Here is a 12,420-nt window from a genome sequence, read left to right as displayed (position 1 = left end):
AGTCCCACAGTTGACAGTGCATGTCATAGCAAAAACCAAGCCATGTGGTCAAAGGAATTATCCGTAGAGCTCTGAGACCTGAAAATAGCTGTGCAGTAGCGCTCCCCATCCAACCTGACAGAGCTTTAAAGGATTTGCAGAGAAGAATGGGAGAAACTCCCCAGATACAGGTGTGCCAAGCTTGTAGCGTCATACCCAAGAAGACTCGAGGCTGTAATTGCTGCCAACGGTGCTTCAACAAAGTATGGAGTAAAGTGTCTGAATACCTACAGTTGAAGTCGGATGTTTACATACACTTAGGTTGTAGTCATTAAAACTCGTTTTTCAATCACTCCACAAATGTCTTGTTAACAAATTATAGTGTTTGCAAGTCCGTTAGAACATCTACTTTGTGCATGACACAAGTAATTTTTCCAACAATTGTTTACAAACAGATTATTTCACTTATAATTCACTGTAGTATCACATTTCCAGTGAGTCAGAAGTTTAGATACACTATGTTGAACTTGCCTTTTAAACAGCTTGGAAAATTCCCTAAAATTATGTAATGGCTTTAGAAGCTTCTGATAGGCTAATTAACATCATTTGAGTCAATTGGAGGTGTACCTGTGGATGTATTTCAAGGCCTACCTTCAAACTCAGTGCTCAGTTTGCTTGACATAATGGGCAAATGAAAAGAAATCAGCCAAGACCTCAGAAGAAAAATTGTAGACCTCCACAAGTCTGGTTCATCCTTGGGAGCAATTTCCAAACTCCTGAAGGTACCACGTTCATCTGTACAAACGATAGTCCGCAAGTATAAACACCATGGGACCATGCAGCAGTCATACCGCTCAGGAAGGAGACGCGTTCTGTCGCGTTCTATGAACGTACTTTGGTGCGAAAAACTGAAATCCCAGAACAACAGCAAAGGACCTTGTGAAGATGCTGGGGGAAACGGGTACAAAAGTATCAATATCCACAGTAAAACAAGTCCAATATCGACATAAACTGAAAGGCCGCTCAGCAAGGAAGAAGCCACTGCTCCAAAACCGCCATAAAAAAGACAGACTAGGTTTTGCAACTGCACACGGAGACAAAGATGGTACTTATTGGAGAAATGTCCTCTGGTCTGATGAAACAAAAATAGAACTGTTTGGCCATAATGATCATTGTTATGTTTGGAGGAAATAGGGGGAGGCTTGCAAGCTGAAGAACACCATCCCAACTGTGACGTATGGGGGTAGCAGCATCATGTTGTGGGGTTGATTTACTGCAGGAGGGACTGGTGCACTTCACAAAATAGATGGCATCATGAAGAGGGGACATTATGTGGATATATTGAAGCAACATCTCAAGACATCAGTCAGGATGTTAAAGCTTGGTTGCAAATGGGTCTTCCAAATGGACAATGACCCCAAGCATACTTCCAAAGTTGTGGCAAAATGGCTTAATGACAACCAAGTCAAGGTATTGGAGTGGCCACCACAAAGCCCTGACCTCAATCCTGTAGAAAATGTGTGGGCAGAACTGAAAAGGCGTGTGCGAGCAAGGAGGCCTGCAAACCTGACTCAGTTACACCAGCTCTGTCAGGAGGAATGGGCCAAAATTCACCCAACTTATTGTGGGAAGCTTGTGGAAGGCTACCAGAAACGTTTGACCCAAGTTAAACAATTTAAAGGCAATGCTACCAAATGCTAATTGAGTGTATGTAAACTTCTGACCCACTGGGAATGTAATGAAGGAAATAAAAGCTGAAATAAACCATTCTCTCTTATTCTGACATTTCACATTCTTAAAATAAAGTGGTGACCTAAGATGGAATTTTTAATAGGATTAAATGTCAGGAATTGTGAAAAACTGAGTTTTAAATGTATTTGGCTAAGGTGTATGGAAACTTCTGACTTCAACTCTATGTAAATGTGATCTTTCTGTTTTACATTTTTAATACATTTGAGAGAAAAGAATCTAAAAACCTATTTTTGCTTTGTCATTATCTATTATCTATAAATATCCCAAACAACTACCTCTTCCCCTACTGTATTTACTTATTTATTTTTGCTCCTTTGCACCCCAGTATTTCTACTTTGCACACTCATCTACTGTCAGATCTACCATTTCAGTGTTTTAATTGCTATATTGTATTTACTTCTCCACCATGGCCTATTTATTACCTTTACCTCCCTTATCTTTATCTTATTTATCTTATTATTATTGTTATTATTTATCATATTTATTTGCTTTATCTTGACTCTGTGGCGGGCCAGGCGCAGTGCACACTAACCAGGTCGCCAGGTGCACGGTGTTTCCTCCGACACATTGGTGAGGCTGGCTTCCGGGTTGGATGCGTGCTGTGTTAAGAAGCAGTGCGGCTTGGTTGGGTTGTGTTTCGGAGGACGCATGGCTTTCGACCTTCGTCTCTCCCGAGCCCGTACGGGAGTTGAAGCGATGAGACAAGATAGTAACTGCTAACAATTAGATACCACGAAATTGGGGAGAAAAGGGGCAAAAATAAATAAAAAGACATTTAAAAAAAATATCAATTTTAGAATAAGGCTGTAATGTAACAAAATGTTGAAAAAGTCAATGGGTCCGAATACTTTCGCAATACTGAACAAAAATCTAAACGCAACATGCAACAATTTCAATGATTTTACTGAGTTACACTTCGTATAAGAAAATCAGTGAATTGAAATAAAGTAAAATGAAATACATTCTTTAGACCCTAATCTATGGATTTCACATGACTGGGCAGGGACACAGCCATGGGTGTGCCTGGGAGGGCATAGGCCCACCTACTTGGGAGCCAGGTCCACCCACTGGGGAGCCAGACTCAGCCAATCAGAATGAGTTTTTCCCCACAAAAGTGCTTTATTACAGAGCAATACTCCTCAGTTTCATCAGCTTTCCGGGTGGCTGGTCTCAGACGATTCTGCAGGTGCAGAATCTGGATGTGGCGGTCCTGGGCTTGTTTGGTTACACGTGGTCTGTGGTTGTGAGGCCGGTTGGACGTACAGCCATATTCTCTAAAACGACGTTGGTAGAAAAATGAACATTAAATTCTCTGGCAACAGCTATGGTGAACATTCCTGCAGTCAGCATGCCAATTGCAAACTCCCCCAAACTTGAGACTTCTGTGACATTGTGTTGTATGAAACAACTGCACATTTTAGAGTGGCCTTTTGTCTCCAGCACAAGGTGCACCTGTTTAATCAGCTTCTTGATATGCCACACCTGTCAGGTAGATGGATTGTCTTGGCAAAGGAGAAATGCTCACTAATAGGGATGTAAACTAATTTGTGCCCAAAATTGGAGAGAAATGAGCTTTTTGTGGCTTTTTGAATGTTTGGTTCGTTATATATCGTCATGAAAGTTTTATATTTTTCTTAGATGTGCTCTTCTAAACAGTGTAACAAATTATTCAACTCAGTTTCTCCTTCAAGTACCATCTCGCAATGCTCCCTGTGTGTCTGTGGGAAACATGGGAAAGGGCTGTTGTTGCCATAGCAATGTCCTCTGTACTCGCTCTGGTCATAGGCGAACTGCAAATTGAACTCAGAGAGTTAGACTCCTAAATTGACTCCTAAATTGATAGTGTAGTTTGTTTAGGCAATTTTACAGCTAGCTACTTCATATGCTGATATTGACTTTGGTATTATTTTATGTAGCTACTATTGCTATATAGCTAGCTCGCTACTTAGCCAGCCCAGACTGGGAGCATTGCATTGTGGGTTTTGTAGTCGACTTGAGCTGCAACAGATTTCCACAACAATTTTCACGTTATTAACAACAAAATGAAACCTTTGTACACAAAAAATATTGTTTTCGCATATTAGTGTTATTTAACACTGTTTAATCATAGAAATGAGTGGTTTGGAGGATGATTTCCTCGAACTGAGCTCAAGTGTGAAGAACACTAGTTGTCTTAATTTAAATAATGAAAAATGGACATTATCTTCAGAATAATACCCATCAAACTCAAATGCATCCTCTCAGAAGAAGATTCGTATACAGGAGATTTCATGGTTTTGAATTTGCCCGATAAATTAGAGTGACTCCTTTGGAAATTAGTGGTGACTGTGACTCAAGCCAAGCCTCATTGGAGTAATTGGCTAATGCCATGCTGGGAATCTGCCGTCCAGTGGCCAGGCAGGGGGAGATTAAAATAATTTCTGAGCAGGATGTATGTGAATTAATTGGGCCTGTGTTTAGGACTTCATCTGAATTAGTATGGAAGGGTTTTCCCCTCAAAGATCTTGGACACATTTTTGTACAACAACAGAGACCAACTCTAATCCAGAGGGAAATGTATTTGTTTATTAGTGTCGCCGCAAGAACCAACTGTTGCTATTCTGCTGGAATTGTAAAGAAAATGCATGTTTTCTCACTATCCTTAAAAAAGTGACAATCTTAGTTGTTTGGCAGACTAGTGAGTTTGTTAGTACCTTGGCTTGTCTTTTTGTGATGTAAAGCTAGATTTATTTCCTTGTCAAATGCTAATGATGTTCCTTACCCCTCCTCCTAATACAGACCATATGGTATGTGTGTTGTAAATGGTAACATGCATAGAACATGCAGGCTACATAGCAGGGCTGGGAATTGCCGGGAGCCTCACGATATGATATTATCACAATACTTAGGTGCTGATACGATATGTATTGCGATACTCGCGATTCGATACTCGTGATTCAATATTGCAATTTGATGTTCCAAACATATTGCTCAGAGGGACAAGAGAGCCATTACTAAAAGGTTTTGATCAGTCTTGGAAATAAAAGTGCTGAAAATGAAAACATGTTGGCTCATTATTTATAAAGACGATGGAGAACAAGCTATAAAGGAAAAATACAGGAATATCGGTGCAGGTACAGCGAACGAGCACAAAAATGTAGTTGAGATATTTTGTCAAACGATATGATATGTAACTGTATCGACCCCCCCCCCCCCCCCATTACTAGAATATGTAAGTGGTCTCTAAAAAAAAAAAAAGTCATGCTGAACAACTCAATTGGATTATGGAACTCCAGCTTGCGTCATGGTGTGGTGAATGGAGACCTAGGCCTATGTCAGAGAGGAGTTCAGTAGCTTTGATTGATTAACCAGTTCTACAGTTTGGACTGAAGCTTGCTGGGTGAATTAATAATCTGAGGATCTTGAAGACTGCAAACCCATTTCTGTCCCTTATGGTAAAATCCTTGTGACCTAAAGCTGTTAAACCAATTTACCAAAAAACTCTCATCCGTCCACATTTTTCTCCATCACTGGCTGCTGTTCTCTTCATGTGGCTGTCTTCGCACACCTTGGTAATTGGTGATGTGGACCATATGTTGGCTTTCAATAGCAGTCTGTTCAGTCAGTGGCACCAGGACTTCTCCTTCCCGGTCACATAGTAGTTGTTGTCTTGGTCAAGGGAGAGGGAAGGGGAGGAATATCTTCCTGTCCTCTTCTCCCACCTTCCTACCACCAAACCCCTCTTGGTGGAGCGTTGTGCTGTTGGGAAGCTGGTCATTGGGCCTGGCTGTTTTGAAAAAGGCTCCACAGCCCTGCTGCTGACGGTGTCTAATTTTCACAGTGACCTCCTGTGACCTTATTAATGGGGCAAGAGCGGCAGGGCTGCTGTGACCCTTCCTCTCGGGGGTCAAGGTGGTTGAGCAGGGAGCAGCCATTAGCTTGAGAGGCTCTTTTGAAACTCCCAGGAAACATGTCACTTTCTGCTTCCCCCTTCTCCCCCAATTAAAGTGATTTTCCTAACTTTTTGTTTTCCAGGCCTGCGAGTTGGGAGATGTTTTGAATCAGTATTTGTAGGCATTTTCTGTGTGGAGTTCTCCTTTTCATTTGAGGAGGAGAGCTTTTTGAGGCCTATTAAAAATTGATGAAGCTGTTTACTAGCACCATTTTTCGGAGTAGCCTAATTGTTGTTGTAGGTTTTTGTTGGAAAGGTAGCTTATTTGAGGCTGAAGTTCAAGCATGTTTACTGGTTGTTCTTCTTTATAAAGTCTGCTGCATACACTGGCTCAGGGCTGGCTTTGCTTGGGGAGTCATAAAACATGACGTGTCATCAAGTTCAAAAGGTACATTATATCACCATAGAGAGCCAGCAACTCTTCAGCATGATGAGATTGCCAGAGTGAAACTTCATCAAGTTTAGCTTCAAGTCCCTCAATTTTTAACTTTTTTTTTTTTTGTCTCTCTTACAGCTTACCCCATTGTGAATCCCTTTCCAATCTGAACGCATGAACAGCATCACTACGTTGGACAATATCACTCCCCTGGTAAGTATTTTACCTAGTTTTCTCTTTCTTCTTATATAACAAGCATAACAATTTACTTTGCAACACACACAGATTTGACTGATTAACAAGATATAAGCCTAATTCCTCACAACCAAGTACATATCCAGTACTTTTTTCTTGACATTTAATTTATATATATATATATATAATTTATTTTTACCAATAGTTACCAGTACTTTGTCTTCAAAGAACTGTTGGACTATAATGATTGCAACTTTCATGTAATCAAACTCTGAGTATATTTTTCACAGTGAATACACTCTGTTTTCTATCATACCCTCTCCCCCTTTCCCATTCCTCTCTGCTTGGCGGGCCCAGACAGGCTCTCCGTATAAGTCAAACACAGTTTTTTTTCCTGCTCTAGCTACAACTGGGTCAGTGAGAAGCACAAGGTGAATCTGTTTACCTACAGCTAACACAGGCTGCCCTACTGAACCTGACTTGACGCACACACACACACACACACACACACACACACACACAGAGCCATGTCAAAAAGATGACAACTGTTACATTTTGCAAAGTGTTCCTAAAGTCAAGTTGAAGACCAGACTGACCACTGTCCTTCTCTTTGACTGTCGCTTTGTTGCATAAAAATCGATCAGATAAATAAATAAACAGGTGTATGTTTTTGTGCTTGTGCGTGGGTGCCAATATCTGACTGTGCATGTATGAAATGTGGAGAGGAACAGAATGGAGCAGCTGGGTCTGCTTTGTTGGCTTGTTTTGTAATGTCAGAGTCTGGTGTTGATTCAGAGCAAAGCTGCATGCTTTACACCTTTCCTGCACAGCTGCAATGATTCTGCTCTTAATAAGGTCCACATAAGACAAAACTGGAGGGGACTGGGTGGGGGGTAAGGAGTTGAGGGTGTACGTAGGTGGGGGTTGCAGTGCAGCTCGCCGAGTCAAAATATGACTGCTGCCTGCGAGGGAATCTAGCAGCTGTGTTGACCGTCTCGTCTGACTGTGAAGAGAGGCACTGATTATAAAGTGCAACATTCTGGAAAGCCAGCAGTCTCGGTTAGGAACGGCTTTGATCATTTAGCATTGTAAACTGCTCCATCATCTAAGGCCTCAGGTAATACACTGGTTTATTACCTTAATGAAGGGGTTGAAATGTTTATCTACAGTACTAAGCCCTCAAGCACTTTTGTGGCCAGCGATGAAGAATCTTTTTGGCAACGACCTGAAGGATGAGCAGTTTGTTAGTGCTCATTTGTGGTAGCTTTGGAGGAAAATGTTGTATTAGGCTACTTAAAGTTTATTATCTGTTGATTTTGATACACTTTCCTCAATGCACTTGTAGATTAATGTATTGAGAAAGCTCCTCTCTGCTTTGACACATTGAAATCCACAAAGAATACAGGTGTAGGATAATTATTATTATTTTTTTTATATATACATTTTTGTTGTTGAATTTTACCACTTTTTCTCCCCAATTTCGTGGTATCCAATTGTTTTAGTAGCTACTATCTTGTCTCATCGCTACAACTCCCATACGGGCTCGGGAGAGACGAAGGTTGAAGGTCACGCGTCCTCCGATATACAACCCAACCAAGCCGCACTGCTTCTTAACACAGCGAGCATCCAACCCGGAAGCCAGCCGGTAGGGATTTCCTTGTCCCATCGCGCTCTAGCGACTCCTTGTGGCTATCATGAAATTGGGGAGAAAAAAGGGGTAGAAGTACAACAACAAAAAGGATAATAAACTACCAGTTTGCATTTCCTGCCGAGCAGGACATTTCCTACAACAACAGGGTGATCAAATGAATATTCTACATTTATACCCGCCTCATGAATGATTCAACCCTAGCAGGAGATTATTTGACCTAATGCTCAGTCACTACTCATTAATGACCCAATTCTGAACAGCAAACTATCTGGGTTTGACACCTCACAACTGACTTGACCATCGGCAGGTATAGTGTGTGTATATTTGTTCAGTAACGGAGGCCCTAACTCTGAAACTCCTGGTTGGTCACTGATTGGAGGTTTCCTTGCTGCCAGAAAGGTTTCACCAAAGGCCCGATGTAGGCTATTCATAACTAGAGGCAATACTCTGCCCTGTAGTTCATTCTGGCTGTTGTTTTGGCTCATCTTTGGTCTATTGTGGTGGCAGTTCTGCCGGTGGTCCCATGTAAACAGCTCTGAAAGGGGTTCCCCTCTCCTAGTCTCTCTCTCAGAGAGCCTGTGCCTCTGGTTTAAATGGGGTAATTGATAGTAGAGGATGCCTGATCCTGGTGTCTGGTGCTAGGAAGGACCAGCTCTGTGTCTCTGACCCCTCCTGTACAAAGGCACCCTCTCCTCATCCCTTCTCTCAGAAAGCTGGGAAGAGTAAATATTTAGCAGGCCGCACAACAATGGCTCGCCCAGGGAGAGAATGAGACTTTCATCAGAACTCATGGCTAAAGGGACATTTGGCAGAGGGGGAACTAGTTGGCTAAATCTGGAGTAGGGGTTTTTAGGAGGAAAGGAATCTCTCATGCTGAAGTCTCATTTCTAGAGTGGGTTTCTAGAGCGGGTTTTTCACTAAATACACTAAATATACACTACTGTTCAAAGGTTTGGGGTCACTTAGAAATTAGTGTCTAGAGTTGCAAAAAAAAAGAGTTGCAAAAAAAATGGGCAAAAGAACACAGACACTGGACAGAGGTACTCTGCCTAGAAGGCCAGCATCCCGGAGTCGCCTCTTCACTGTTGACGTTGAGACTGATGTTTTGCGGGTACTATTTAATGAATCTGCCATTTGAGGACTTACTTGTGAGGCATCTGTTTCTCAAACTAGACACTCTAATGTACTTGTCCTCTTGCTTAGTTGTGCACCGGGGCCTCCCACACTTTCTATTCTGGTTAGGGCCAGTTTGCGCTGTTCTGTGAAGGGAGTAATACACAGCAATGTACGAGATCTTCAGTTTCTTGACAATTTCTCGCATGGAATAGCCTTCATTTCGCAGAACAAGAATAGACTGACGAGTTTCAGAAGAAAGTTCTTTGTTTCTGGCCATTTGGAGCCTGTAATCAAACCCACAAATGCTGATGCCCCAGATACTCAACTAGTCTAAAGAAGGCCAGTTGTATTTCTTCTTTAATCAGAACAACAGTTTTCAGCTGTGCTAACATAATTGCAAAAGGGTTTTCTAATGATCAATTAGCCTTTTAAAATGATAAACTTGGATTAGCTAACACAACGTGCCATTGGAACACAGGAGTGATGGTTGCTGAAAATGGGCCTCTGTACGCCTATGTAGATATTCCATTAAAAATCTGCCGTTTCCCACTACAATAGTCATTTACAACATTACACTGTATTTCTGATCAATTTGATGTTATTTTAATGGACAAATAATGTGCTTTTCTTTAAAAAACAAGGACATTTCTAAGTGACCCTGAACTTTTGAACAGTAGTGTATATTTAAGATCCTTCACACTGTTGAAGTGATCAGACATCCTTTCTGTCAGCGCTCTCTCTCCTCTGTTTGGAAAACTACTTCAACTCCATTATGGCACACATTTTCTTCCGTTCTTCTACCCCCCTCTTTGACATTCTAACACTGGTGTGTGTGTGTGTGTGTGTGTGTGTTTGTCTTTTTTACAAGCCAAGTTACCAGCCTTCCTTTAGACACGCTCTGAATTTCCTTTCTCACTACCCCCTCCCCCGCACTCTTCTATCCTACATTAGATTAGTTGCTTGTAAACCTTTGTACAGTACTACATCTCACTTAATGCCCACACAATGAAAAAGGGGTTTTGCAGTCCAAAGGCCTCTGCCGGGTTCAATTGGAAAGGCCTTAAAGCAGGTTTTGTCTCCCGTGCGCCACCATTGTGACTGACATTAACAGCCTAGAGGACTGCAGGCCGGTTTAGGGCGCACGGTGCGAAGGCTGTTCCCTGGCCAGGGTGAGAGGGAGAGAACCATGGGATCAACACTGTGATTTACTGTAACTCGTAAATCCTCGTCATTTACTGCCATAATTACTCCTCCAAAGGTGTGAAGTGCTTCAACAAAACATAGTGTGCTGGGATGAATGGGCCGGGCCCCCCACTCCTGAATCCTTCTGGCTGGCACGATTACGGCTGCCACGGCAGAGAGAGCCCAGTCCAGGGTCACTGAGCCTCTCAACACTGGGAAGGCTCACTTCTCCCACTGACACAGAGGGGGGGAGGGGGAAAGCAGGAGGGACATTTTGACACGGCGTAGATGGTATTAAAAAAAACTCCAGCAACCGTTTTTTCCAATGATATCTTTAATGTTAAGTTGTCATTTATGTATTTGCATCATGGAATAGAGTGCAAAGACCAGTCATCACTGGCGATAATCTTCCAACACTCCAAACAAACAACAAGTCGTGGTTAGAATGAATAAGAGTGAGTAGGAATCAACACTTCAATGGGAAATGAATGAAACAAACAGGATCAATATGGAAAACAACAGGCTGGCAATCTGTCTCTGTTGGGTTTCTATTGGGTGTGTTTTAATTGGTCAAGTTAAAGCGGTATTGGTCGTGCTACTCTAGCAGACTAATGGGCTGAGCATGTAGCTGAGTGAGTACTAAAGGGTTGCAGGTCCACGGCTGTGCCAGGCAGCCAGCCAGTGGTTTATGAACCACTCTCCTTCACTTGTTCCTTAACATTCTCCCTGTGTTTGCGTGTGTGTTCGATTATGGATGTGTAGTTGCAAGTGTGTGTATATACATATGACACAGGCCTGTGAAATGAAAAAAAGCACCCCCTCGTTGTAAGGCCTTTAAGGGAGGCCTGTTGACCCAAAGCATGATGTAATTCAATAAGCCTGTCACTAATAATTTCCCACTTCTTTTAATGGGCTGGAGATTGATCCAGGTTCTGTAGCATGGCCCCATTTTCTCTGGGCGGGGTGTTTTTCCTGCTCCATCCATTTTACTGCCATATTTCACTGTTTATAAATATTTATGCACATATACAGCTGTCTAATAAAGACATGGAACTGGACGGCTTTCCAGTTTTCATTTTTAAGATCTTATATTTTGCTGGTGGAAATGCCAAAAAGCTGTACCCACCCTTTTAATAATAATAATAACAGCTTGTTTTCTCACGTAAAAGAAAAATGACAAACAGACCTTCACCCCTATAAGTATGCATGTACATGCTCTCTTACATACACAAACATACCCTCATACACGACATGACCATAGGTGTGTGGACACCTGCTCGTCGATCATCTCATTCCAAAATCACGGGCATTAATATGGAGTTGGTCCCCCCTTTGCTGCTATAACAGCCTCCACTCTTCTGGGAAGGCTTTCCACTAGATGTTGGAACATTGCTGCGGGGACTTGCTTCCATTCAGCCACAAGAGCATTTGTGAAGTCGGGTACTGATGTTGGGCGATTAGGCCTGGCTAGCAGTCGGCGTTCCAGTTCATCCCAAAGCTGGTCGATGTAGTTGAGTTCAGGGCTCTGTGCAGGCCAGTCAAGTTGTTCCACACTGAACTCGACAAACCATTTATGTTTGGACCTTGCTTTGTGCACTGGGGCATTGTCATGCTGAAACACTAAAGGGCCTTCCCCAAACTGTTGCCACAAAGTTGGAAACACAGAATCATCCAAAATGTCATTGAATGCTGTCACGTTTAAGATGTACTTTCACTGGAACTAATTGGCCTAGCCCGAATCATGAAAACAGCCCGAGAGCATTATTCCTCATCCACCAAACTATGACGGTACCACGTTGAAAGTCACTGAGCTCTTCAGTAAGGCCATTCTACTGCCAATGTTTTTCTATGGAGCATGGCAGTGTGCTTGATTATATACACCTGTCAGCAATGGGTGTGGCTGAAATAGCCAAATCCACCAATTTGAAGGGGTGTCCGCTATATACTAGAAGTATATAAAAGTATGTCCATGTCTGCTTCGTACCCTGATGCTGTGAAGTGGATGGATGGGTCGGGGTGTTCTACACAAACACAGGGAGTTGTGAGGAGATACCTGTAGCTCTCAGGCCTCTTTCTTCTGGGCTCCTGGTACTGTATCAGTTTCCATTTGATGTACTATTTGTTTTTAGGCCTGGGGCACCAACGTTTCAGATGCTTTGTTAAGTGGATGGGCTGTCACAAAAAGTTCCCACAATCATGAGTGAGTGACTTTTTTTTCTTTTACAGAATTTTTTTACA

The 12,420-nt window shown here is 42.3% G+C and overlaps 1 protein-coding gene across 1 annotated transcript in view; it reads left to right on the top strand.

The window, feature by feature from the left end:
• The window catches only part of LOC109900808 (protein dispatched homolog 1-like), a 70,106-nt gene that overhangs the window by 20,519 nt on the left and 37,167 nt on the right, over positions 1 to 12,420 (top strand). Inside the window, exon 2 of the mRNA XM_020496639.2 lies at positions 6,177 to 6,251. The gene's annotated coding sequence lies outside the window, so the exon portion shown is untranslated. The remainder of the gene's footprint in view (positions 1 to 6,176; positions 6,252 to 12,420) is intronic.

Source organism: Oncorhynchus kisutch, linkage group LG12 (assembly GCF_002021735.2).
Source record: "Oncorhynchus kisutch isolate 150728-3 linkage group LG12, Okis_V2, whole genome shotgun sequence".
In the NCBI taxonomy this organism is placed as follows: domain Eukaryota; kingdom Metazoa; phylum Chordata; class Actinopteri; order Salmoniformes; family Salmonidae; genus Oncorhynchus; species Oncorhynchus kisutch.
Note: the sequence above shows the minus strand (reverse complement) of the source record. Positions and strands in the feature narration are given on the sequence as shown.